At 36.5% G+C, this 26,524-nt stretch overlaps 2 long non-coding RNA genes across 3 annotated transcripts in view; one reads left to right on the top strand and one right to left on the bottom strand.

Moving 5' to 3' along the window:
• Positions 1-26,524, bottom strand: part of LOC110257137 — a 109,098-nt gene that overhangs the window by 19,634 nt on the left and 62,940 nt on the right. The window contains exon 1 of one of the 2 annotated variants that reach the window (XR_002339381.1): positions 12,128-13,238. The exons of the other annotated variant lie outside the window; for it this stretch is intronic. This is a non-coding gene — a long non-coding RNA (uncharacterized LOC110257137). Of the gene's footprint in view, positions 1-12,127; positions 13,239-26,524 lie in introns of those variants that run through there. 2 annotated transcript variants of the gene reach the window in all.
• Positions 1-26,524, top strand: part of LOC110257138 — a 51,708-nt gene that overhangs the window by 8,535 nt on the left and 16,649 nt on the right. The window lies entirely within an intron of this gene.

Here is a 26,524-nt window from a genome sequence, read left to right as displayed (position 1 = left end):
AGCAACTCATTTAAAAAAAAAACTCTGCATATTAATAATTTCCTCTAAACTCTCCATCTGACCCTTTCTGAAGATGATGAAAATGCCATATAGACCGTGAATTCTCCTTACTTGTGATAGTTTTGTTCTATAAAATTGCCTCAAAAACTAAATTACCGCACCCAGAGGAAATAAAGGGTTAAGTTCCCTTAAGCATTATCACATTTTCATCAACCGCTTAATACATAACCTTATTTCACGTATGTTTCTGTTTAAAGGCACCTTATTTACTACTATTTTTAATTCATTAACACTTAACTGACAGCTAACAGCACTATAATTCTTGCTTGAATGAACTTTATCTGACACATGTATTTTCTGCAGAAGGCCCATCACAGCTGTCTTGCACTTTGGGACAATAGACAGCACTTCCTCACTGTGCTTAGGGTTCATTCTTAACATCAAATCACAACAAAAAGCACAGACATGCAAAAAATGTAACACTAAATAGACGTGAAAAGGACACATTTACAGTGTGAGAGTTGAGCTAAGAAGGCAGAGCATTACTTTGTTCTACCTCAGCTGGGCTTGATGGGTGACACAAATATGTTGCAAATCTGTTGCTGCTCTGAGCACATCTATGAATGACCACAAAGCACTGTGATTTGAGGTTACAAACAAACCTTACTGAGGAGGCAAACGTATAAATACAGAACCTGGGAACAAAGAGATTCAACTGTAAACGCAAACATCTAAAACTAGCTTTCATCCTGTGGCCACTTACATTCCTATCCTCATTGAGAAATTAATGGACTTAATCTTTTTACTGGGAGCTTGGTGACTGGTTATCAGCATCATGATCAACCTTGCTTTAGTCTGTACCGTTTCAGATTTAATAATGCATTTTCTACTAAAATTTTAAGGATAAACCAATTGAAATATAATGAATTTTAAAATTATCATATTGCAAAATTAAATCACTCAAAATTAAAGGATAACAAAATAAATGTTAGTAATAACATATGATAGTGGGACCAAAATTGGAACTGGGAAAGAACTGGAAGATGGTTTTGCATGTATGCCAGACTTTCATTTCAACATAACTGTTGCTGTAATGTCCTCCCACTAGGTTTTTCATACCATGTGCTATAATCCCACACAGTCCACATGATGTTCAGTGCTATTAAGTGAAGTGACAGAAAAATAAGTAATAGAGCAGCAGGGTTATATCTTCCCATAGCTTGGGATTCAGACTTAGAGAACAAGTAGTGAAAATCATATAATAGTGAAGTTTGGAGCATGGTAAGTAAGCACCGGTGAGTTGATGAACGGTGGCCTTTCCAATATGATGTTATCATTAAATGGGCTTGCTTTTTCCATCAAAAGTCCATGTAAAATGAACATTGCCACAAATCATATATTTCGGAGTTCTTCAATATTCTATGGATTGTAATAGGTCTCGTTTATCTTGCAGAGGTTTGGTATCATTTTAAAGAATAATATGAGTGTGTGTTAGGAGTCAAGGGAAGGGTGATGATAAATACATTGTGTAGATAAAAACTGATTGTCACATAAGTTAATTATACTTGGAATAGTTCAGATGGGCCCTGGCATTGTGATCCATTCTGACTTGCTTGAGGTCTAACAGGAATCTGCCTACCTTGAAGCCCATGAAATTTGTAATTCAAGAAAACTGAATCCATGAACAGCAGAGCCATTTTTCTCACAATTTTTTTAACCAATGAATACTGTGTGGGAAATTGATTCCATATGTTTTCAAGTTATTTATGCAACTTGAATAATTAAAACGTTCATTGGTAAGAGCTGCCTGATGCCTTTAAAGTCAGGAAATCATCTTATGCCAAAAGTAGACAAACTCAAACACCAAAAGGTCAAGCTAAGTTTGAAATTTCGCAATATCCAAAAATGTAATTATTTAAGAAAATTTAAATGTTTGCTAATCCCTCCTGCTTATTATCACATGGTAGAAAAATAAGGAATTCCTTTATTCTCTCACATTTTGTTCCCTTTAATTTTTGAAAAATGTTTGTCTATGTGTCTTTCTAAAGTTACCACCAAGTTATACTGGATAAGTGCCTAGTCTATTAACGACATTTGTAATAAAATCCTGTCAGTTCTTTTTTTTTTAAAAAAAATCAAATTAATAAGTGCTTATGATTTGTTTTGAATTAAAAACAAAGTATCATGAGGAAGATATATTTAGCTTCAATCATATTTAAATAATTCTATGATAAGTTGCAATTATTATTCCCATTTAATAGATTTAGAAATCAAGGTTCAGACATATTAAGTAGGCTGTGAAAGCACATCTTAACTGGGTAGGTTAAATTGCCTGAAACACTTTAGAAATACTTGATGAAAAGCAGGTGAAAAGGAGATAGCTAATAAACTTAGCCCTAAAGAAATACTAACCCAAGATTAATGTATTTACTTTTGTGTATGGTACTAAAAGAATGAAACTAGGATACAAATATGAAAATGAGGAATGCTGAGAATTTTACAGTGTTTGTAGAAAGAAGATGACTAAATTTGGAGCTAGAAGTCCTACATTCAAATTCGGGCTCTTCCACTTAGCACTATCACCTGGAGAAGTCATTACTATACACACGTAAAATAATAATAGCAATTACAGTAATATAGAAAAAAATGAAGAAATCTCTATCATAATCAAATTGAAAAATCAATTGAATTTGAGTACATTATTGGTTTATTGTATTTGTTTAATATTAGAGTTTAACTGACTAGGATCCATGAGGATGAAGGTTTGATTCCTAGCCTCACTCAATGGGTTAAGGATCTGCTGTTGCCATGAGCTGTGGTGTAGGTCACAGACACAGCTTGGATCCTGCATTGCTGTGGTGTAGGCCAGTGGCTGTAACTCTGACTCGACCTGTGGCTGGGAACTACCATTCGCCACAGGTTCGCCCTAAAAAAGCAAAAAAAAAAAATAGAGTTCAATTTTCCTCATGTGCATTGTGGCATTGTGAAATATAAATTTACCACACACAAGATGTAAATTATTTGTAAAAGTTATTTTTGAAAAAGTATTAATTTTTTAACTTATTTCTCCAACCTTGCATCATTTTTACAAAAAGAGATCTTCCTTTGCCTTGCTTTCTCTAACTCTTAAAGCTTTTTTAACACTTTAGAAAAGAAATTAATTTAATTTTACAAGATGGACAATGGCCTTTCAAATAAGATGTTTCTTTAGGAAAAAAAAAGGTGGGAGGAAGAAAGGAAGAATATAAGTCATTCAGTTGGAAACAAGCTAATACCTGCCAAAACAATCCACGGAAATCACTCTATTGCTGTTGTATTGTGTTTATGCTATAATTAAAAACGGATTAAAAAGAACTAGAGCATAGCACCTCTGATTGCTGTTCGCCTTAACACTGGAGAACAAGAAAGCCACGGTGTTACATTTAGCCAGTGGCACTCAGCTAAGCCCAAGCTGTCTACCCTGTCCTGTGGACAGTTAGTTTCCTTTTTTGAGATGATCCTGATGAAATGGAGGGGAGAAGGTTGATTTTTTTTTTTTTTTCTTTTTTTGGCCAGAAATGCCATGTGTAACTAAGGAATCTGAGACCTTTTCTTCTCCCTCTTCCTTCTTTTCATATGACAATCTGAGTTTTAGAATTGGTAATTCTGAACATATTGGGCCTTTCAGTGCCATACTGAGGTTTCAGATACAATATTTTCATTCTTCTTCCCAGCCAATGAAGGGCAAGTTTCGTACCATTTTCCCTGAATAGGAAAACTGCTTCTTAGTTCTTTGTACTTTCCCCCTCCTCCTTTCAAACTGAGTCTCATTGTGTTTACCCAGAAATGGGGCTTTGGGGCAATTAAAAGATTCCAAAGTGGCAGAGGCTAATGCACTAGTAGAACAGGATTCCAGCTTTCCATGGTAACACCCAACTTCCCTTCTCTAACCTCCTCAGTTCACTCAGACAATCTAATCCTACCTCTGTGGTTACTCTGAAAAGGCATCCAGTTTGGTTATCAGAAAGAATCTTTCTTAAATAAATATTTACCAACGTCTCTTTCGTTCTTTGGGGGAGTGAGCAAAGGAAGGGCTTGACTCTCTTAATCCTTTTGGATCACACATTGTGTAGATGATGGCAGAATGTAGTCAGGGCTACTAGCACTAGAGCCCAACCTGGGCTGAGACTGACATTTTATTGCCTTGATGATCACAAACCTTAAGAGGCTTGATTGGCTACTCATCACCTGGGTGACTATTATTCCTTCTTGCCACCCACTGCAAGTCGCTTCCTCTGTATGGCAGAAACCCAAGAACATTCCATGAGGGTTACGACACTTTCCTTTTACAATAATGGGACTTACCTTTCTCTTGGTTCCATGAACTCTTTAAATGTCAAAGTGATTCACATGGGAGGAACTGGTCCTATACTCATTGAAAAGCTCAAAAATATAAGATCTTTTCTCTCATGAAATGATGAGATGCTTATCTTTTCGGTAATAATTGCACTGCATGCTTATTATCATCACATTTTCAGTCTGCATGTAGCCAAGCAGTTTATCGGATAAAAAGCATAAGGAATGCACAATATTTGGAGAAAAGTATTTTCTATGGCCTTAAGAGGCTTGACTGGCTACTCATCGCCTGGATGACTATTATGCCTTCTTTTCTATTGACTTCAGAATCCCCTGAACTATGATGAAGAATATCTCAAAAAAGAGTTAATTCTCCATATCCTCACATGGTAGGGTATTTCATTAACTGTGTCTTAATTTAAGGATACTTTGCAGCAGTACCTTTCTCATAAAAATTAATGGGTGAAAGTTTATTCATTTAAAATGCTCATTTTCCATGCACGAATCGTGAACTAAATTTTAAATTATCCCCTCCACAAATGAAGATGTCAGAATATATACATCTGAAAAAAGTATGCATTAAAAATAATATCTAAAAATAGTGAGACATTAAAAATTTGAATTTTGAGAAAGAACATATGAAGGATTTTAAAATGTTCACCACTGTTAATTGAGAGCCTTCCCTGCTATCATGATCTGGTCTCCAAGAAGAGACCAATCCCTCCACTTAGGACCCAGATCCTATCCCTTCTTACTTTTTGAGGGGTAGCCTCCCAGGATTTTTTCTCTCTCTTGCCTGTGTCATCAATTTCCCCTTCTCTCCTGGATTATTCTTACCTGCATACAAACATGCTATTATTCCCCCACCTTAAAAAGCCCTGTTGGGACATGATGTACCCCAGCTAACACCCCATTTCTCTCCTTCCTTTTGAGACAAAATCCTTGGAAGTATTGAGTGCATTTTCAGTCTCTAATTTCTCCCTCTCTCTCTTGAACTTACTCTAATCAGTCCAAGGAAATGATTATTCCTGTTAAAGTCACTAATGATCTTCAGGTTGTTAAATCCAAAGGTCAATTCTGTCCTTATTTTACTTAACTAGTTAGTAGCATTTAATGCTATTGGACCTAAAATTTATTTGAGTTGAAATTATGATGCACTTTTTCTAGGATCCACAACTTAAACTACCTCTTATTGGCTGATAACCCCAAATCTACTTCTCCAATCCAGACCTGACATTTGTTGGAGGCATGGATAGATGAATGAATTAGTTTCTTTTTCTATACTTCATCTTAGGTATTATACCAATAGTATTATCATATGTAAGAAAAAAAAGAGCAAACGGTTATGTCTTTGCTTACTTAACTACCTTCAGAAGTGTTTCTTCGTTACAAGTTTGTTGATAAGATTCTGAAATGTGACTTTTTTCTCCAAGTGAAGTATGTCATTGACAATAAGAACACTACAATTCTATGCTTATGCTTTAAAAACAGTGAAAGTATGTCATGCCAATTCTGTAATTTCTTAACCTATGAAAACAATTAACTCTGATGTCAGTCAACACCAGTACATTTTCAGCCCACGCCTAAAAATGTTTAATTAATTTGAATTATTGATCTAGGCCATTTCATACACAGTGGTCAAAATTCATCAGGTTTACGATCTCCTTGTATCTATGGCCTCAGGAAAGACTCACAAATGAAATATTTTTTTCCTGCATTAGTTTTCCAGTATGGCTCCAATTTCTTCTGCCTATTCATTGCGATCTGGGCCTAGCTCTGAGCTCTTACCACTGGCCTGTACTTTTACAGCCAGGAAGCACAATGCCCAGGAGGTTGCCAGCTTGTCTGATCCTGCCCCAGTGCTTGGTAACTAAGTCCTTCTTTAATGATTGTGGTCTACTTTACTCCATGCTTCCTGGTTCCTGGATCCTCCTTACAAACTGGTTTTTGAAAAATTCCCAATAAACTTTTACTCTAGGGAGTTAATATTCTGTAATAAGATGACCCTGACAGTAAGATTTTAATTTCCCTATTAATGCAAAAATGACACTATTAACCAGAGTTGCAGTATGGATTCTTCCTATGGCAATGGACATATATATCAATAAGTCAGATACTATCTATGTCTTTCATCATAACGATCCCCCCTTTACCAGGTGGAATTCAGACTGGCTTTGAGAGACTTAGATTGGCATTGATAATCCTTGATTTATACCATTATTATCTATGTGGTAATGCACTTTTTCATGGTTAAAAATGAAAGAACTGGGAGTTCTCTGGTAGCTCAGTAAGTTAAGGGTCTGGCATTGTCACTCCTGTGGCTTAGGTGTCTGCTCTGGCACAGGTGCGATCCCTGTCTGAGAACAGCAGGAAGAGGATGAGTAGAAATGTGAGGGAGGGATCTGTATTACCATGTATAGAGTAATTTGTAATGATGTGGTAGTTTGATCTGACAACTGCTTTTTAGAAATGTAATGAGATTCCCTGTCTCAATAAGCTATTAGATCAAGAAGAAAGAGAAGAAGGAGAAAAGGAAGGAAGAGAGAGATGGAGGGGAGGGGGAGACAGAGAAAGAAATTATTCTTTTCTCATAAGACCTAAATCAAATATTTAAGATAAATTTACAAATTTAGAGACTTTAGTATTCTCCCTGTAGAGATTGTTTAATTCCAGGGAGTCCTAATGCAGTGTCAACCAAAAATTAACTTGTATTTGTTGCAGAGTATTGAGAGGCTTAAAACTGGAAGAAGTCGATCAAGTTTTAAAGAACTCTTGCTGTGATAAAAAAATCACATCAGGGCTTGAGTTCAAGTCCTAGTTTATGACTATTTTCAAAAGGGTGTGATTTATTGTGGTCAGTTTAAAATAAAAGGGTAGGCATTGTTTACTTACTAGTTCTGCCTACTGACCTTAAGCTATCTGTGTCCTTATTTATGCTTTTGAAAAACAGAAATCTTTATTTAGTTAAAATGTGGGATATTTTGAAGCACCACATTCATGCTAATGTATAAGAATTAATGGCAAAAAAACTAGGAAGTTTATTGATTTAAAGAAAAAACTAATTTGATTTTTTCTTCTTCTTTTTTTTTTTTTTTTTTTTGGCCTTGCCTGTGGCATGCAGAAGTTCTCAGGCCAGGGATTGAACCTGGGCCACAACTATGACCCAAGCCACAATAGTGACCAATCTAGATCCTTTACCTGCTATCTCACCAGGGAACTCCTAATTTAATATTTTTTCCTAGCATCTATTGGCAAGCTCTGCACATAACAAAAGCTATCATCATACATAGTATTCTTCGATACCATATATCAGAATTCTCAGATGAGAAGACAACATTTGACTCAGCAGAAAGATTGATCCCTATTGCTGGATCCTCCCATGTGGAATAATGTTCCAGACAGCTTGTACTACCACTCCCTATGCTGAATAAATACATAAATTCTGTTTTAATTATGTCAATCTTTTCTTAATGTAAAATTCCCAGGTATGTGGGATACAAGGCCTTTGAGGGTTATTTTAGAGGAGTTAAGGAGTACTTCTTATAGCTAATTCTTTTACAGCCACTCTTGTAGATAATATTTCACATGGACAACCCAATATGGTCCCTATAATGGACAGCTGATGGTGCAAAAGGAAGTTAGACCAAGGAAATACACAAATAGGCCTAAACTCTAGTACTTGTTTCAGGCTTCAAGCATCTTCTTGCCAGATTTGACCTAAGCCTAGGAATGAGGAGGAAATACCACCATCATGGTAGGGGTTAGTTAAAATTGCTGTTTCCATTGGGATAAAATGTGAAAATATCAAGGACCAATAATTTTTGTTTGTTTTTGAGTGCGTGTGTGTGTGTGTGTGTGTGTGTGTGTATGACTATGTAGACCTGTTGATAACATTTAAATCTGAATCAACAGATTTTTGTCAATAAATATATAAAAGAACATATTCTGTGAGTTACATCTATATTATTCTCCCTCCTCGGTCTTGAAGAATTCCTCATGTTTAATACCCAATTAAGAAAAGTATACCTAGGATCTTAGTAGTGATGTAAGCTTGATTGTTTACATCATTCTTGATTACTCTGGAATGTGGTGACCCTTGTTCTAATAGACTCACATATGCACTACATGGATTTTCATGTTTCTATTGTCTTTCATGGTGTTTCTGGATTTCCTACTAAAAAGAATCATGCTTCTAAAACAGAGCTTCAACAATCATATGCCTGGATTAATCTGTCATCACGGCATCAACACTCTTCACAGCACAAAGTTCAGAAATTCAGTTTTCCTGGCTTCTGAACAACCTTTGGCTATGGGAAAGAAAGGGAAGGTAGATCCCTAGGTTACAGACTTCTGAGAAAAAAACAAACAAACAAAAAACACCCTTCAAGTGTATCAGATAAACTAAAATCAGAGAAAGTTAAAATTATATTGAAAAAATACATCTTGGAAAGTTTCTGTAAGAATAACAGAGAGCTCTGTCATCAACAAGGTGTAAGTCATTCATAATTAGGATTCTGTGAGAGATGACTCATGTCTCTTGGATAAATGAACATAAAAGCAATTAGCAGGATGTGAGTTATTTGGTTTCTAAATGGCCTGACAGTTATGACAACCAAGTTTAGATTTTTATCTGCCTAACGCTTGGTTCAATGTATTCAGCATTAAATTAACTCTTTTTTTCTTAGAGTCAGTGGGAAACTATTTTTTAAAACTTAAAAAAGTATTTGTGATTACATTTCCTGTTTAAGGAAAGAGAACATGACAAAACGATGTGATTCCCATGAGAAGCCACCAAATTAGATGTGTCATCCCAGTGAACATGTCCAATATGATGCAGAACTTCAAGTCTCATGATGGACAGCCACACACCTGCTCAGTGTACACCATGTTCATGATAAACCAAGAAAGCCGGTAAACTTAATTGCTCTGAATTCTGTAAAGGACAATTCATATACTCAAAGCTGTCTCACTTCCTTACTCAAGTGAAGCTTATAACCTAAAATGTGTACATTGACAGAGGCAGAGAGAACTGAAGACCATGAAGGGATTTATTCCTTAGGTTTAGCTGAGTGTTTATACAACAACATGGAAAGCAGATAGACTACTGCTTAAAAGCAAGGTCTTGAGAATACGAGCAGGATCCAAATCTTGGCCCTGTCCGTTTCTAGCTGGGATATCCTTAGGCAATTTAATTTAACATTCTTCTCATACCTCAGTTTCTTACCTCATAGGGCTACTGTAAAAATTAAATGTAATGACGCTTACTAGATCGTAAACTTGAAAATCGTGGCTATGTTCAACAGTCCTGTTCACTGTTGCATCTCTGGGATCCAGCAGAGTGTGTAGCACATAGCAGATGCTCCACAAATGTTAGGTGAATAATTATGCAAAATGTGTATCACAGTCCCTGGCACAAAGTAAGTAAATATGATGATAGTGATAATGATCACACTTAGGAGTTTCAGGAATCTCTTGAATGGTTTTTCAAAGCACTTAGAATAACTGTCCAACTCCTATGAGGCTCTACATGATCTGACTCATTTCTATCTTTCCAACTTCATTTTGAATCAACGTTCCTCTCTTTTCTTCTACCCCTAGGCACACTGCTCTTCTTCACTACCTTAACTAAACCAGACCATTTCCTACATCAGGACCTTTGCATATACGTCTTTCATTGTGTTCTTGCATTTTCCCATTCTTCATCTATTTCTTCTTTTCAAATCCTGGCACTTCTGTTCAAGAGATATGCCAGGTCCATCACCAGATGCTTTGCTATGAAATCACAGATGCAAAAGACCCAAAAGATTATAAAACTCCCATAGATTTCTACACCAGTCTACTTCATGGTCTACGCCAGCAGGTGGCCATGCTTAGCTTCCTGAAAACTCAACTGTTTTACTCATGTCAGGGCTGGTTAATGACTTTTTTTCTGATTTTTTTCAGACCTTTATTTCTTCAGCTTCTTACAAAACTGTATAAGGTATAATTACTAAAGTAAATTCTTTATTTCATAATATCATAGTTGTTCTGCTTCCCTGATTAAACATTAATCGCTGAAGTCATTGGTAATGGAATATTTAAGGATACAGGACATCAGAAATTTAAAGATGAGTATCTGATCTTATTGTATTTAAAGCCATAAGTCTTACTGTAGCCACTGGTGAAAGAGAGGCCAGTAATCCACAGAAGAACAATTATTTCAATGCTCACTTTTGACAGCTATAACCAAGTATCCATAGGAGACAAGGCTTGGGATGACCAAGCTTCTGCTATGGAACATTCTAGTGAAAATAAGGTATATAAGGGTGTAGATTGCTTTCTTTTAAATGCACCAGAAAACTTAGAAAAAGAAAATAATGCAGTTGGAGTTTTAAATTCCCAGATAAGAAAATTGAATGAGAGTGGAAAAAAAAATAATGTTGACTCAAGCTGGCATGCACTATGTATAAATTCTGGGTCCATGGTGACAGCCTGGGCAGTGAAAAGAAAGTCTAACAATTTTGTTGACTGGTAGATGAAATCTAGACCCAAATTAACCTGTGCTAAATAAAATGATAATGCTAGAGCTTACTTGGTATACTGTAGAGAAGGGTATCCAAAGGCTTAGGAAGAGTGAAATGCTAGAGTGGAATTATTACATAAGACCAATTTACACATTCCTTAGCCTTGGGAAGATCCAGAAGACATTCCCTCTACCATGGCACCAAGGCTGCGAGATGTACATTCATAAGAGCTCTGTCATCCTTGAAGAGCTCTGTATATATTCTCTATAGGTCAGGAATTATAGGGGTATTTTTCCATAAAATTGAATTCCTGGAATTCATTAGGAATTCCTGGGTGGCAACAGAGAAGTAGCAGCACAAAATCACCAAAGACAATGTGGATTTGATGATCATAATGAGCAGCCAAACCAAGTTAGTAATTAAGATGACTTAGCCAACAGTAATCTTTGGCACTGGCTAGATGATAATGATATCCCTATAACTGAAATAAATTGGCAGCCTACTAAAGTCTTAACTTAATGTAATGGAAAAGCTCTCAGTCTTCTGAAGAGAAATCTAACTTGAATCACCACTCAAGTCAGAGAGAGCTATGATCATTCTTTCAACCAATTCCCAGACATGAGCCAGTTAATAGACTCAGAATATCTTGAACAAAGGAGAGAACAGATCCCCTTGAGGAAGAATCCTGCTACATAACAACAACAACAACAACAAAGATGGGATATTCTCCCTCCTGGCCTTCCCCAAAGAGAACTGAGGACAATTACCAGCATGAATATTCATTGGGAAGGGGCAAATAATCAGATTGTTCAGGGATTATAAGACAGTGTCTCAAAAATGACATTAACTCCTAGACAGACACCACAATGGTCCACTACCCAGAATAGGGACTTAGGTCAAATAATTGATAGAGTATTGCTTGGGTCCAGATTGTCCCTTATGCAATAAGCTAAGCATGTCCTCAAATGTCACCTGTGAAGTTTCCTCAAAATGTCAGAATATACATTTGGAATGGATATTCTCAGCAACTTTTGGAATCCTCATATTGGCTATTAAGACAGAGAGACCACGTGGAAGCACTACAATGGGCTCTGCATACAAAGAACAAAAGCAATAATGCATTCTTGGAGAAACTGCAGAGATTAGCGTCTCCACCAAGTGTTTGAGAAATGCAGAGATGGTCATTCCTACATGTTATGATTCAACCTGTCTATTTGCACTGTGCAGAAAACAGCTGAGCCTTCTTTTTTTTTTTTTTTTTTTTTTTTTTTTTTTTTTTTTTGACTCACCTGCAGCATGTGGAGTTTCCTGAGCCAGGGATTGAACTAGTGCCACAGCAGCAACCTGGGCCACTGCTATGACATCACTGGATCCTTAGCCCTCTATGCCACAAGGGAACTCCAGAAGACAGGTGAATCTGAAAGAATGACAGTAGATTATAACAAATTTAATTAGCTGGTGACTCTAATTGTAGTTGCTATTCCAGAAACAATTTTTGTTGCCGGAATAAATGTACACAGTCCCTGACACCTGTATGTACAGATATAAACCTGGCAAATGGTATTCATGGATGTCAGTCAGCCTCTTTCTCTAGCTACCTCAGTCCTTGATCAGAGGGCTTATGAACAAAGTGACCACAGCAGCAAGATGAATGCTATGTATGGACTCAGCAACATGAACTGCCACTCACTAAGGCTAATTTGGCTATAACCATTGATAAATACCCAACTAGCCAGGAGCAAAACCCAACCCTGAGCCTTGATATAGCATCATTCCTCAGGGGGATCATCTAGCCACATGGTGACAGGTAGATTATACTAGATCACTTCCATCATGGAAGGGATAGTGCTTGGCTGTCAGGGTAATACACACTCACTCTGGATATGCCTTTCCATAGAGTGCTTCAGCTGAAAGAGGCAAGTATCCATGTACTTACAGAATGTATTATTCATAACCATGGTCTTCCACACAACACTATTTCTTACCGAAAACTCACTTTATAGTAAATGAAGTACAGCAACGAGTTCATGCCCTACTGCATTCCCCATCACTCTGAAGCAGCGAACTTGATAAAATAGTTGAGTGGCCTTCTGATAGCTCAGTTATAGCACCAGTTAGTGGCACGTTGAGAGACTATGGAAATGTCTTTGAAGATGTGGTATATGCCCTAAATCACTGATAAATGTTGCTCTTTCTCCCACAGCCAGGATTCTTAGCTCTGAGAACTGAAAGATGGAAATAGGAATAGCTCCTGTCACTTACTTCTAATGATCCACTAGCAAAAACTTTTTTTTTTTGGTCTTATTAGGGCCACACCCGAGGCATATGGAGGTTCCCAGGCGAGGGGTCTGATTGGAGTTGTAGCCACCGGCCTACGCCAGAGCCACAGCAATGCTGGATCCGAGCCACGTTTGCAACCTACACCACAGCTCACAGCAACACTGGATGCTTAACCCACTGAGTGGAGCCAGGGATCAAACCCACATCCTCATGGATGCTAGTCGGGTTTGCTAGCCGCTGATCCACAATGGCAACACCAACTAGCAAAATTTTTGCTCTATCTCTACAACATTAGGCTTTGTTAGTATAGAGAGTTTGTTCCCAAGGGAGAAACACTTTCACCAGAGAACAGAACAATGGTTTCATTAAATTAGAAGTTGAAAATGTCACTTTTCCACCTTGGGCTCCTTGTACCAGTGGGGGGAAAAAATGTAAAAAATAGGGTTATGTTATACTAGCTTAACCTGGCAGTTAAGCAAATGATCATGACCATCAAGTGAAACTGGGCTGCTCCTGTGCAAGGTGGATAAGGAGTATGGCTGGAATCCCTTGTTGTACTACTTAGAACTTCCATCCTATAATAAAATTTGATAAAAAACACAACCCTAATAAAACAAGACTGCTTATAGTCCAGCACACCTCCTCACACCTAATTACCCACCAAATAAGATATGTAAATAGTAGTTAACTTCATTTATCAGTTTATTGACTTACAAGATATCAATAGGTGACTCAGAAGAGGAAAGGACATTATCTAAATATAAGAAAAGTGATTTTGTATACTCTCTTTCTCTCTCTCTCTCTCTTTTTTTTTTTTTTTTTTTTTTTTTGTCTTTTTAGGGCCACGCCTGCGGCATATGGAAGTTCCCAGGCTAGGGGTCAAATCGGAGCTGTAGCCGCCGGCCTAAGTCATAGCCACAGAGCCAGGCTTGTGTCTGTGGCCTATACCGCAACTCATGGTAACACCAGATCCTTAACCTACTGAGTGAGGCCAGGGATCGAACTTGCATCCTCATGGATACCAGTTCATTACCGCTGAGCCACAATGGGAACTCCCTGTATTCTGCTTTGAAAGAAAGTTTAACATGTTTTTGGTTGTATCAGTGACGGTTGCATCATGTTAGAGCAAAGCATGATTTTGTTATTATCTATACTTAAGAATTAAGTATGGTGAAAAGAGGCATATTTACATGTAACTTGGCAAGAAGTAGATCACAGTGTGCTCATACTCTCAGTTAGCTAATTTAAAGTATAAAGACCTAAGTAAACATTTCTCCAAAGAAGACATATGGATGGCCAGTAAGCACAAGAAAAGATGCTCAACATCACTAATTATTAGAGAAATGCAAAGGAGAACTACAATGAGGTACCATTTACACCAGTCAGAAATGCCATCATTAATAAGTCAACAAATAACAAAATATTGGAGAGGGTATAGAGAAAAGGGAACCCTCCTACACTGTTGGTGGGAGTGTAAATTGTTACAACCACTATGGAAAACAATACGGAGGTTTCTCAGAAAACTAAATATAGAACTACCTACCATATGATCCAGCATTCTCACTCTTAGTCATATATGCAGACAAAAATACAATTCAAAAAGGTACATGCACCCCTATGTTCATTGCAGCACTATTCAAAATATCCAAAACATGGAAACAGCCTAAATCTCCATCAAAAGATGAATGGATAAGGAAGGTGTGGTACATATATACAATGGAATACTACTCAGCTGTAAAAAGGATGAAATAATGCTATTTGCAGCAACATGGATGCAACTAGAGATACTCATACTAAGTGAAGTAAGTCAGAAAGAGAAATACAAACACCATATGATATCACTTATTTGTGGAATCTAAAATGTGGCACAAATGAACCAGTCTACAAAACAGAAAATGACCCACAGACATAGAAAATAGACTTGTGGATACCAAGGAGGCAGATGGAGGGAGTGGGATGGACTGGGAGTTTGGAATGAGCAAATACAAACTATTACATTTAGAATGTATAAGAGATGAGGCCCTACTGTATAGCACAGGGAACTACATCCAATCTCTTGGGATAGAACATGATGGAAGATAATATGAGAAAAAAAAATGTGTATATGCATATGCCTGCATCACTTTGTTGAACAGAAAAAATTGGCACAACATTGTAAATCAACAGTACTTAAATTTTTAAAAAAAGTTTTAAAAAAAGAAAGTATATTTCTTTATGTTTCAGATTACTAGAGATATTTCATGTGAAATTTGGGAGGCAGAACTGAAGCAGCTACTATACGTTGCAAGGAATCGTTTAGAGGTGATAAAGGACAGATGCAGAGGTGCTAGAAGGTTCCATTTTGCCCCATTCTGAATCTCTGTTTTCTTTCCAATGCCTATTATATTCTTAGGCAGAGATTTAGGACTAGAGCAAGCTCCTTGAGAGTGGGAGTGGGGTGTTATTCACTGTTTAATCATTGAGCCAAGTGGTCAATAAATGTTTGTTGATTTCCTTAAAAAAAATTGTCCTTGTGGGAAGGAGATCAAGTTGGCAGAGTAGGAGGATGTGGCATTCGCCTCCATCCCTGAACACATCAAAAATACATCTACATGTGGAATAACCCTCACTGAAAACTAACTGGAAACTGGCAGAAGGACTCCTATACAACAAAGGCTCGGACAAAGATACACACATAATTGGAAATAATTGGGAAAAAAAGCAACCAGATCAGGACCTGTGCCTCTGGAAGGGGCTCAGAAGAAAAGGGAGCTCACTGGAACAAAGCCCACTCTGGGAAATGATTACGTAGCATTACAGATGGGGCATCCCAGTCCTGGGGTCCTGTATGTAGGAGACAAGCCCCTTTGGCTGGTTGGATTACTGCTGGGACAAATAGAAATTCTGAAGAAGGATGGGCTTCATTTGTGAGGAGCATGTGTGTGCTGGCTTGTCCCCAGGCAAGGTGGAGAGAGCCCTGCTCTAGTGGCTGCCAGGATTCCCATGACTGCCTCATTATGTTCCCCAGGCTTAGCTGAGCAAATGCTTCAGCCTTACTTACTCCATGCTACAACAAGGAACTGGATCTATGGTGGCTTGGACATAGGAAAAGATTTGACCTTAGGATGCAGAGGTGACCAGGTCCTGGGGTGGAGCCCAGTAGGAACAGTGGTGGCCATTGTCAGTACTTACTCAAGCAGTGCCCCAGAAGTAGCCTAGACTTCCGATGGCAGCTTGGCTGCCTGGTTTCCCATGACTGCCTTGCTATGTGTGCCAGCCAAGCCAAACAAATGCTCTGGCCCCACTTATTCCATACCACAGCAAAGCACTAGACCTAATCAACCACAACCAGGGAAATGTGGGTTACATCTGTTTGAAGCCACAGATGCCTTTATAGGCAGAGTATTGGACTTGTGTAGTCTCACCAGACCCATTCATTTCAGAACTCCCTTCCTTTGCAGCAAAGGTCCCAGTGCAGGGAGAGGGAAAATCAAACACTTAAAGGAAATAGAGCCAGCTCAAGCCTGACCTCCAGGGCTTCTACTTTAGCATCTTGGAAGTAGACCTTGCCCCTGACAGGTAGTTACAGCTTATTGAGCAGAAAGGAAGTCCAAAATCACAGCCTGTGTAGGTTACAGCTCTTCTATGTCCAGCACCACCCACTACTAAGGTGATAGTTGCCAGCACACCCTGAGGAAAGACATGACTCATGTTCTCATCAAATCCAGCTCTTCCACCGAAGACACTGGGAACACAGTCTGCATGGAGACATCCTTCCACATGAGAATACCACTTCAAGACCACAACAGGTAACTGTGTCATCTAAATTCATAGAGGCGGAGAGAGTTAAATAAATTGAAAAGGCAGAGGAACTACTCTCAACTGAAAGAGCAAGAGAAAAATCCTTAAAAAATAATAATGAAACAGAAATAAACAATTTACACACAATAAAAAATTCCAAATATTGGTAATAAAAGTAGTAACTGAGTTAGTGAACAGAATTGATCAAACACAGATCATTTTAATAAGGAACTAGAAAATATAAAAAAGATGCATTCAAAAATAGTTAATTAGGTATCTGAAATAAAAGCACTCTAGAAGCAAAAAATAGCAGACTAAGTGACACAGAAGACTGCATAAGTGATCTGAAAGATAGAATAATGGAAGTCATCCAATCAGAAATGGCAGAAAGAAAGACAAAAAATATAATATATGATATATCTGGGATAACTTTAAACATACCAACATTCACAGTATAAGGGTTCCAAGAGGAGAAGTGACAAGAAGGGGTTCAAAAATGTATTTGAAGAAATTATGGTTGAAAACTTCCCAAACTGGAAGAAAGAAATGGATAGTCAGGTATAGGAAGCACAAGAAGTCCCAAATAAGATGAACACAGATAGATCCACACTAAACATATCATAATTAAAATGGCAAAAGATAAAGAGAGATTCTAAAGGCAGCAAGAGGAAAAAAAAGTCATATACAAGGAAATTCCCACAAGGCTATCAGTTGATTTCCCTTCAGAAACTTTGCAGGCCAGAAGGGAGTGGTAAGGTATATTCAAGGTGCTGAAAGGGAAAACTGTGCAACCCAGCATACTCTACACAGCAAAATTATAATTTAGAATAAAAGGAGAGATAAATTTTCAGACAAGCAAAAATTAAAGGAAGTCATTAATACTAAACCTACCATGAAAGAAATGTTGAAGGATTCTCTCAAAATGGAAAGGATGTAAGAATCTATAGGAAAGGAAAAATTTCACTAGAAAAGGCAGATATATAATAAAGATTGAAGATTGCTTAAATAAGCCAGTATATAGATTAAAAGACAATAACTTGTAAAGGCAACTATAACTATAATAAACAGTTAAGGGAAAAGCATGATCATAAAATATGTCACAAAAAACATAAAACATGGGGGTGGGAGTGAAAAATGTCAATCTTTTAGAATGTGTTTGAGCTTAAATGACTATCAGTTTAAAACATGAAGCTGTAATTACAGATCAACATATATGTACCCCATGGTAACCACAAATCAAAAACCTACAATAGACAAAAAAAAAAATCAAAAAGAAAGGAACTCAAGCATACTTAGTGCTAAAGAAAATAATCAAACCATAATGGAAGAAACAAAAAGAAGAACTATAAAAACAATTGAAAAACAATTAATTATTGCCACTTGGCAGTAAACACATACCTATCAGTAATTTACTTTAAATGTCACAGAATTAAATGTTCTGATCAAAAGACATAAGGTGACTAATTGGATACAAAAGTAAGACCCTTTATATGCTGCCTCTGAGAGGCTTATAAAAATTATGTAATGGGTCACAATGTCACTACTACTCAGATGGATGCAAATTAAATGACAATTTTTTGCCATTAGATTGCAAACATTAAAAAGAGTAGCACTCTCATGTTCATTGCAGCATTATTCACAATAGCCAAGGTATGGAAACAACCTAAGTGTCTGTCAATAGATGAATGAATAAAAGAAATGTGATGCATATATAATGGACTATTATATCACCTTAAAAGAGAAGGAAATTCTATAATCTTCAACAACATGAATGAACCTGGACAGCACTATGCTAAGTAAAATAAGCCACACAAAGACAAATACTTCATGGTATCACTTACATGTGAAATCTAAAGGAAAAAAAAAATAGAACTCACAGAAAGAAAGAATAAAAAAGTAGTTACGAGAGACTGGAGAGTGTGGAAAATAGAGAAAATTAATAAAAGTGTAAATACTTCCAGATATTATATGAATAAGTTCTGAGGACCCAGATATCATACAGTGGCTATAGCTGGTAACATTGTACTATGCAACTGAAACTTGATGAGAGTAAAACTTAGTTGTTCTCACCAAAAAAAAGATAAATATGTGATACCATAGATGCATTAATTACTTAGATGGGAGGTATTCTTTCATATTTTATAACATTTTATTACCCTCTTCATTTTGAATATCATAATTTAATTTTCCAATTATAACTTAATAAAGCTGCAAAGAAGAATGGCAGTCACATGTAAGGCTGTTGGTAGTGTAAGATGGTATAAACTTTTGGGAAGCCAATTTCAGTACTCAAAAAGCTATGTGCAAAAAATATTGACCTGCAGTTTTACTCCTAGACATTTATTGTGCAGTAATGCTTATGCATGTGCACAAAAACATGAACAAAAATGTTTGTTACAGCATTGTTTATAATATCAAGAATTGTAGAATAAAATTAATATATAAAACAAACTTCTGGAATAATCTAGACCAAACAGTGTTTACCCATTCAACAGTGTTAACAGTGTTTACCTCAGCTGAAGGAAGTGGGCCAGGTGAGACAATAATGTTTTTCTGACATCCTTCTCCATTGTTTTAAATTGCTACCAAAAAAAATCAGGTAGCTATATATATATATATATATATATATATATATATATTTTATCATGAGTGAATTTTAAAAGAAGAAAATAAACTGCCAATTCCTAGTCCAAATGTGACACAATGAGAATTCTCACTTTCACCCATAATATTTAACCAATGTGATTACGTCCACATTTTTCCACTTGGAGAGAAAGAGCAGACATTAGTTTTATATTACCTAGCAAAGAACCTGGCTGGCAGTTGTATCTATTCTATAAATAGTTGAATGAAATCAGGTTCTTTTACTTCTGATATTCCCCTATGCTTTTCTGGTAATGTACAAGTTAACTTCAAGTTAGCTGAAGCCGGTCAAAGAGTTTGTTTAGGAAAGCAAAAGTCATCGCATTCCCTAGACTTTAGAGTAGTAATTTCTTGGCAGGGCAGAAGGAGGTGGTCAAGAACCGTTTCCCAACCAGCACTAGGCTTAGAGGAATTCCATTAGGGCAGCAAGACCATAATCCACCAAAGTTACCATACCTCTGCTGCGCAGCAAAAACACTTACAGGATTAGCTCAGTCCTGCAGCCTAACGATTTCTGGAGAGTCAGGAGCATCTCTTACAGCATTTTCTTTCTTTCTTTCTTTTTTTTTTTTTTTTTTTTTTTTTTACTTTAGGGTCAGCCAGAGAATTTAGAAAAGCTATCGACTTTAAAGGGACAGGCTATCAAGCAAAAAGCCTCTTATGAAGCACAGATTTCATTGTGTTTTTATTATAACAACAAACATATAAATGCCAATAGGATGGTGGGAAATTTTGCATTAACAAATCAAATGGAACCAAATCAAAACCCGAAAGGTTTCTCTTGCCCTAGCTTCATGTGGATGGAAGGGAGTTTGAGGAGAATTGATCTATACTCTGCTCATGACTGCACTTTGGCAATTTTGCAAAGTAATTTGATCCTAGTTGATTATTTCTGCAGTGTGCTTTCATTATATTTCTTTGACGACATAAGCATCTTTCTCTGTACTTCACATTAAGGGTGTATAGGAATTCTAAAATTAAATAATAAGAGTCAAGTTTTAGCGTCAGGTGATACGGTCTTAAAAATATTGGGTTTTCTTTTCTTTTCTTTCTTTCTTTCTTTCTTTTTTTTTTTTTTTTAAACAAAGGGAAAGTAACGACTTTCTGAGTGCTAAGAGATAGTGAAGATAGCTTGGGAAAAGTTCCAACCTCAAAGACTTGCTTAAAACGCATTTACTTCTCTTGCAAAAGGTAAACAAACCTGATTTTTCTTCAAGTCTGGTGATAGGAAAAAAGTTAATCTGGAAGACAACTGTTCGAATTAAATGTGGGGAGAGTGCCAGAGAGAGAAACATGAGGGGATGTAACTGCCTTGACTTTGATTCTCTGCTTCCTCCTCCCCCATCTTTGGGTAGAGAATTCATGCAGATTTAATCAGCTCTATTTGTGGTTTTTGTTCATTCTGTCACCAGATGGTGCCCCACTGTATGATGGTTCTATGTGTAGCCCTCTTCTCCTGGCAATCAAAGAGCTGTGGTCTTACAAGACTCATAGTTAAGAGCATGACAGAGTTACTAAGTAGAAGGTGGGTTTTTATTTCCCATCAGCCTGTCTATATTTATGCCTCTCTTTACAGTGCAGTGTGGTTTTTATCCTCAGTCCTCTAAGACGGTTTTTTTTTTTATTGTGTCCCAATGCATTATTAAATATTACTTTATGGTAAAATATAGTTTTAACATTTTTTTCAAACTGTAATGTCTTCTCTAATTTTTGCACCCTGCTGAGATATGGTTTAAAAAGGCTAAGAAGATATGGTTTAATGCCAACAGATGCCTTATTAGATGAGTCATGGGAATTCTGAAAATCTCCTCCTTTGTAATTATTAAGGACAAATATGGGAAAATGAAACTTGAGTGAGATAATGACATATCAGAGTTTATCAGGACTGTTAAAACTTTTTAAGGAGTCATTATACCAATAATTTTTGTTGATATCATAAAATACAGGGTACACTCTTAGGAGAAATGTAACTATAAAATAAGATAAACAGAATTTAAATGTGAAAATTTATTTTTTAAAGTAAATCACAAAGAGATATTTCGAATCAAATAAATTATCAGATTTTGTTGTAACACTCCCTCTTAATGCACATAAGAAATAAAAAAGACTACAAGGGACATTTTGGTCTCTGAAATACTGTAGTCTAATATTCTGATTCCTTTGTCAAAAGTATATATCATAAGTAGTAATCACAAGTTCCAGAAGTTTGGGGTCAATTCTTATTTCAGATATTATGCCCTGTAGTCTTTTAAACATATACACTTGAAATCAGTAAGCCATCTTTCCCCATTTTATTTTTCATCCAAAAGCCTCTTGACAAGCCCATTTTCCTTTACTGTTTTATATCTTTTCTTATTCTCTTTCTTTTTCAGCAAGGATCCTGCATACCTGCTAAAGCACAGCCCTTGCTTTACCATAACTAATTTTTCTGATAGAGAAAAATTCCTTTCATGGTCATAAAGAATTTTAAGCAAAAGTTTATAGCATTAGCTTAGGTCATGTTAGAACTTTCTTTCCTAATATAGATGAAAATATATCAAGAGTTAGTATAGGAATCATTAAACATTTTGATGCTCCAGAGTCATTGCTTGTCTTTCTTCCTACATTTCAGCAGCTGAATCCGCAATCCTCCATCTCCAATCCTCCGTCTTATCCCCTTGTGAAAAATCCTGATCCAGTGGCTGTATTTAGATATCATATTTTTTGGTAGTAATCCAAATTTCAATGATTATTGACTTTGCAAAAGATAGGAAATATCAGTTTTGTCACTTCATTTTTGTGAAAACTTTTATAAAACTGGGTCCATATGGAGAAAATGGGTACAAGGAAAGAAACAGTGACTGCTCCTTAGTTCTCCTCCTTTGGAAGGAAGATGGTTCCTATGAGCAAGCATTATCTTTGAAGGTCATAAAGAATTCTAAGATAGCCTGTATACTAATGGTTTATGTAGTGTGAGAACCTTCCCTCCTTAATATAGATTAACCTATATCAATAACTAGTGAAAGAATCATCAAAGCTTGAGTGTATGCATTTATTCCACTACTCATTTTATAATTGAAGTATATTTGATTTTCAATATTATATTAGTTTCAGGTGTACAGCACAGTAATTCAGTTACACTTCGGTTTTGTTTTGTTTTTGTCTTTTTGCCATTTCTTGGGCTGCTCCTGCGGCATATGGAGGTTCCCAGGCTAGGGGTCCAATCAGAGCTGCAGCTGCCAGCCCTACACCAGAGCCACAGCAACGCGGGATCCGAGCCACGTCTGCAACCTACACTACAGCTCATTAACCCACTGAGCAAGGCAGGGATTGAACACACAACCCATGGTTCTTAGTTGGATTCATTAACCACTGCGCCACAACGGGAACTCCTTTTTTTTTTTTTTTTTTTATTTTCTTTTCCCTTACAGGTTATTACAAAATGTTGAGTATAGTTAGGTCCTTGTGCTATAAAGTGAGTTCTTGTTGGTTATCTACTTTATATATGGTAGTGTGTATATGTTAATCCCAAACTTCTAATATATCCCTCCCCTTTCCTCTTTAATAACAAGTTTTTTCTATATTTGTGGATCTATTTCTGGTTTTTTGAGATTCCACATATAAGAAACATATGATATTTGTCTTGCTGTCTGCCTCACTTCACTTACTATGATAATCTCCATATCCCTCCATGTTGCTGCAAATGGCATTATTTCTTTTTTTTTTATGGCTTAGTATAAACATGTATACATATATACCACATCTTTATCCATTTATCTGTCAATGGATATTTAGGTTGCTTCCATCTCTTGGCTATTATAAATCATACTGCAATGAACATGGGTACATGTATCTTTTCAAATTAGTTTTCTCTGTATATGTGCCCAGGTGTGGGATTGCAGAATCATATGGTAACTCTATTTTTAGTTTTTTAAGGGACCTGCAAACAGTTCTCCATAGAGGCTGTACCAATTTACATTCCCCACCAACAGTGTAGGAGGGTTCCATTTTCTTCACACATTCTCTAGCATTTATTATTTGTGGACTTTTCAATGATGGCCATTGGGACCTGAGTGAGGTGATATGGCATTATAATTTTGACATACATTTCTCTGTTAATTAGCAATGTTGATCATTTTTTCATGTGCCTGTTGGCCATCTGTATGTTTTATTTGGAGAAATGTCTATGTAGATCTTCTGCACAATTGTTATTTTTTTTTTTATTGATAGCGAGCTGTATGAGCTGCTTTTATATTTTGGAAATTAATCCCTTGTAGGTCACATAATTTGCAAATATTTTCTCCCATTCTCTAGGTTGTCTTTGTGTTTTGTTTATGGTTTCCTTTGCTATACAAAAGCTTTTATGTTTAATTAGGTCCCATTTGTTTATTTTTGTTTTTTTCCCCTTACTCTAGAAGACAGAACTGAAAAGATATTGCTCTGATTTATGTCAAAGAGTGTTCTGCCTGTTTTCCTCTAGAGATTTATAGTAGCCAGCCTTACATTCACATCTTTAATCCATTTTGAGTTTATTTTTGTGTATGGTGTTAGAGGGAATTCTAATTTCATTCTTTTACATGTGGCCATCCTGCTTTCCCAGTACCACTTAGTGAAGAGACTGTTTTTCTTCGTTGTATATTCCTGCCTCCTTTGTCATAGATTAATTGACCATAGGTTCATGGGTTTATTTCTGGGGTTTCTATCCTGCTCTATTGATCTATTTCTGTTTTTGTGCCATTACCATACTGTTTTGATGACTGTAGCTTTGTAGTATAGTCAGGGAGCCTGATTATTCCAGTTCCATTTTTCTTTCTAAAGATTGCTTTAGCTATTCAGGGTCTGTGTTTTCATACAAATTAAAAATATTTTTGTTCTAGTTCCATGAAAAACACCATTGGTAATTTCACAGGGGTTGCCTTGAATTTGTAGATTGCCTCAGGTAGTATAATCATTTTAACAATCTTGGTTCTTCGGAGTTCCTATCATGGCTCAGCAGTAACAAACCTGACTAGTATCCCCAAGGAGGCAGGTCAATCCCTTGCCTCACTCAGTGGGTTAAGGATTCAGCATTGCCATGAGCTGTGGTGAAGGTCACAGACGAGGCTTGGATCCTGTGTTGCTGTGGTGCAGACCAGCAGCTGTAGCTCCAATGTGACCTCTAGCCTGGGAACTTAATATGCTGCAAGTGTGATCCTAAAAAAGCAAAATAAATAAATAATGGAAAAAAGAAAAGCAATATTGATTCTTCTAATTTTAAGTATGCTTGGAATATGTATTAGGTGATGATTATAATATCAAAGTCTAATTTAGGGATAAGATAAAAGTGAAAAATAAATTAAAAAAAACCCTCTTTCAGAATGCATTGTTTTTATTTTCTCAATTGAATAAAAGAGTAAGAGGAAGCTTAATGAAGCTGTCTATGAATTAACTTAAAAGTAATGAGTCAGGAGTTCCTGTCGTGGCACAGTGATTAACGAATCTGACTAAGAACCATGAGGTTGCGGGTTCGATCCCTGGCCTTGCTCAGTGGGTTAATGATCCAGCATTGCTGTGAGCTGTGGTGTAGGTTGCAGATGTGGCTCGGATTCTCTGTTGCTGTGGCTCTGGCGTAGGTCGATTCCACCCCTAGCCTGGGAACCTCCATATGTCATAGGAGCGGCCCAAAGAAATAGCAAAAAAACAAAAAAAAAAAAAAAAAAAAAAAAAGTAATGGGTCAATGTGTTTGGTAGTATTAAGTAATGTACAAAAATCACTCATGTGGGAAATAATTAAATAATTTAACCAAGCTTAAGGGATTAGACAGTTACATAAGCATTAATGACACAAGTAACCTGTTGTCAATTAAGGCAAACCAAAAAGATATAGAGCATATGTGCTCCATTATGAGTTGCTATCATTTTGACATAGTATTCTAAGGATCTGTATTGTGTGCATGTGTGTTTATGTGTGTGTAGGGTGTCTTTATGACAGAGGAAAGAATTTTGAAAACACAAATGTTACTAAATAGTAGCTTCCCTCAGGGGCTCCTCAAAGAAGGCCAACTTAGGCCATAAGGAGATCAGATGAGGTAGCACCATGGGGAGAAGCACAAAAGGATTAAATAAATCCAAGTAAACTATATATCCCCAAACTGTCACTTGTAACTTGGATAGTGAATATGGCCTTATAAGAAGTATAAATTAAATTGTCATACTAAACAAATGGCAGATTCTAACCTCAGTTAACTTTCATCAAATGGGATTACTGAGGAAACCAGGAAAGGATGATTTGAGACAGCTGCTAATACAGTTCAAAATCTAGTTTCAGGTTTCCCTAGACACTCAGATCTCATTTAGTGAATATATATAGAAAAAAAGCTAGATACTTGCTGATCTAACTTTTAAGTGATCATTTTACTTTCAGAAATATGTTTCTCCTCCTGACTTAAAGATATATGTAAGAATGTGATTTTTTGCATCCAAAGATCAAAATTTCCAGAATTTTTAGGTTGACCACTGCTTTCACAGATGTATGAAAATTTGCTACCAGTACAATGTATGTGCTAGAAGAGATTTTACACATATATGTTTTAAAAGTCCAATAATACTACTGGTTTATGGTAAAAAACAGCAGAACCCTGACCCACCAATCTCATTCCACTTCCCTGTACCCTAAGGCAAGCATCAGCAATATTTTAAGCTATATATTCTAGTACTTAATTCTATATTTCCAAGTAACATGCTTTATTACTAATTCTGGAGTCCTTAATTTTAGATATTATACTTAAACTTCCTATTATGAAAAATGAGAATTTAGTTCTGTACCCTCTGTCTTGTCAGCCCCTGCCACACTCCCTCTGACATGCACTCACACACTCTCCAGTTCTTTTTATTCTGCTAAGAGGGATACTTTACCATTTATATTTAAATAAATATTTAGAGTTCATGTTATTAATATTATTTGTAAATGTTATTTACAGATGACCAATATGGGGATAATTACATTTTGCTTGTTATAGAACTTT

The sequence above is a fragment of the Sus scrofa genome, chromosome 15 (genome assembly GCF_000003025.6).
Source record: "Sus scrofa isolate TJ Tabasco breed Duroc chromosome 15, Sscrofa11.1, whole genome shotgun sequence".
In the NCBI taxonomy this organism is placed as follows: domain Eukaryota; kingdom Metazoa; phylum Chordata; class Mammalia; order Artiodactyla; family Suidae; genus Sus; species Sus scrofa.
This window is presented reverse-complemented; position numbering and strand designations above follow the sequence as displayed.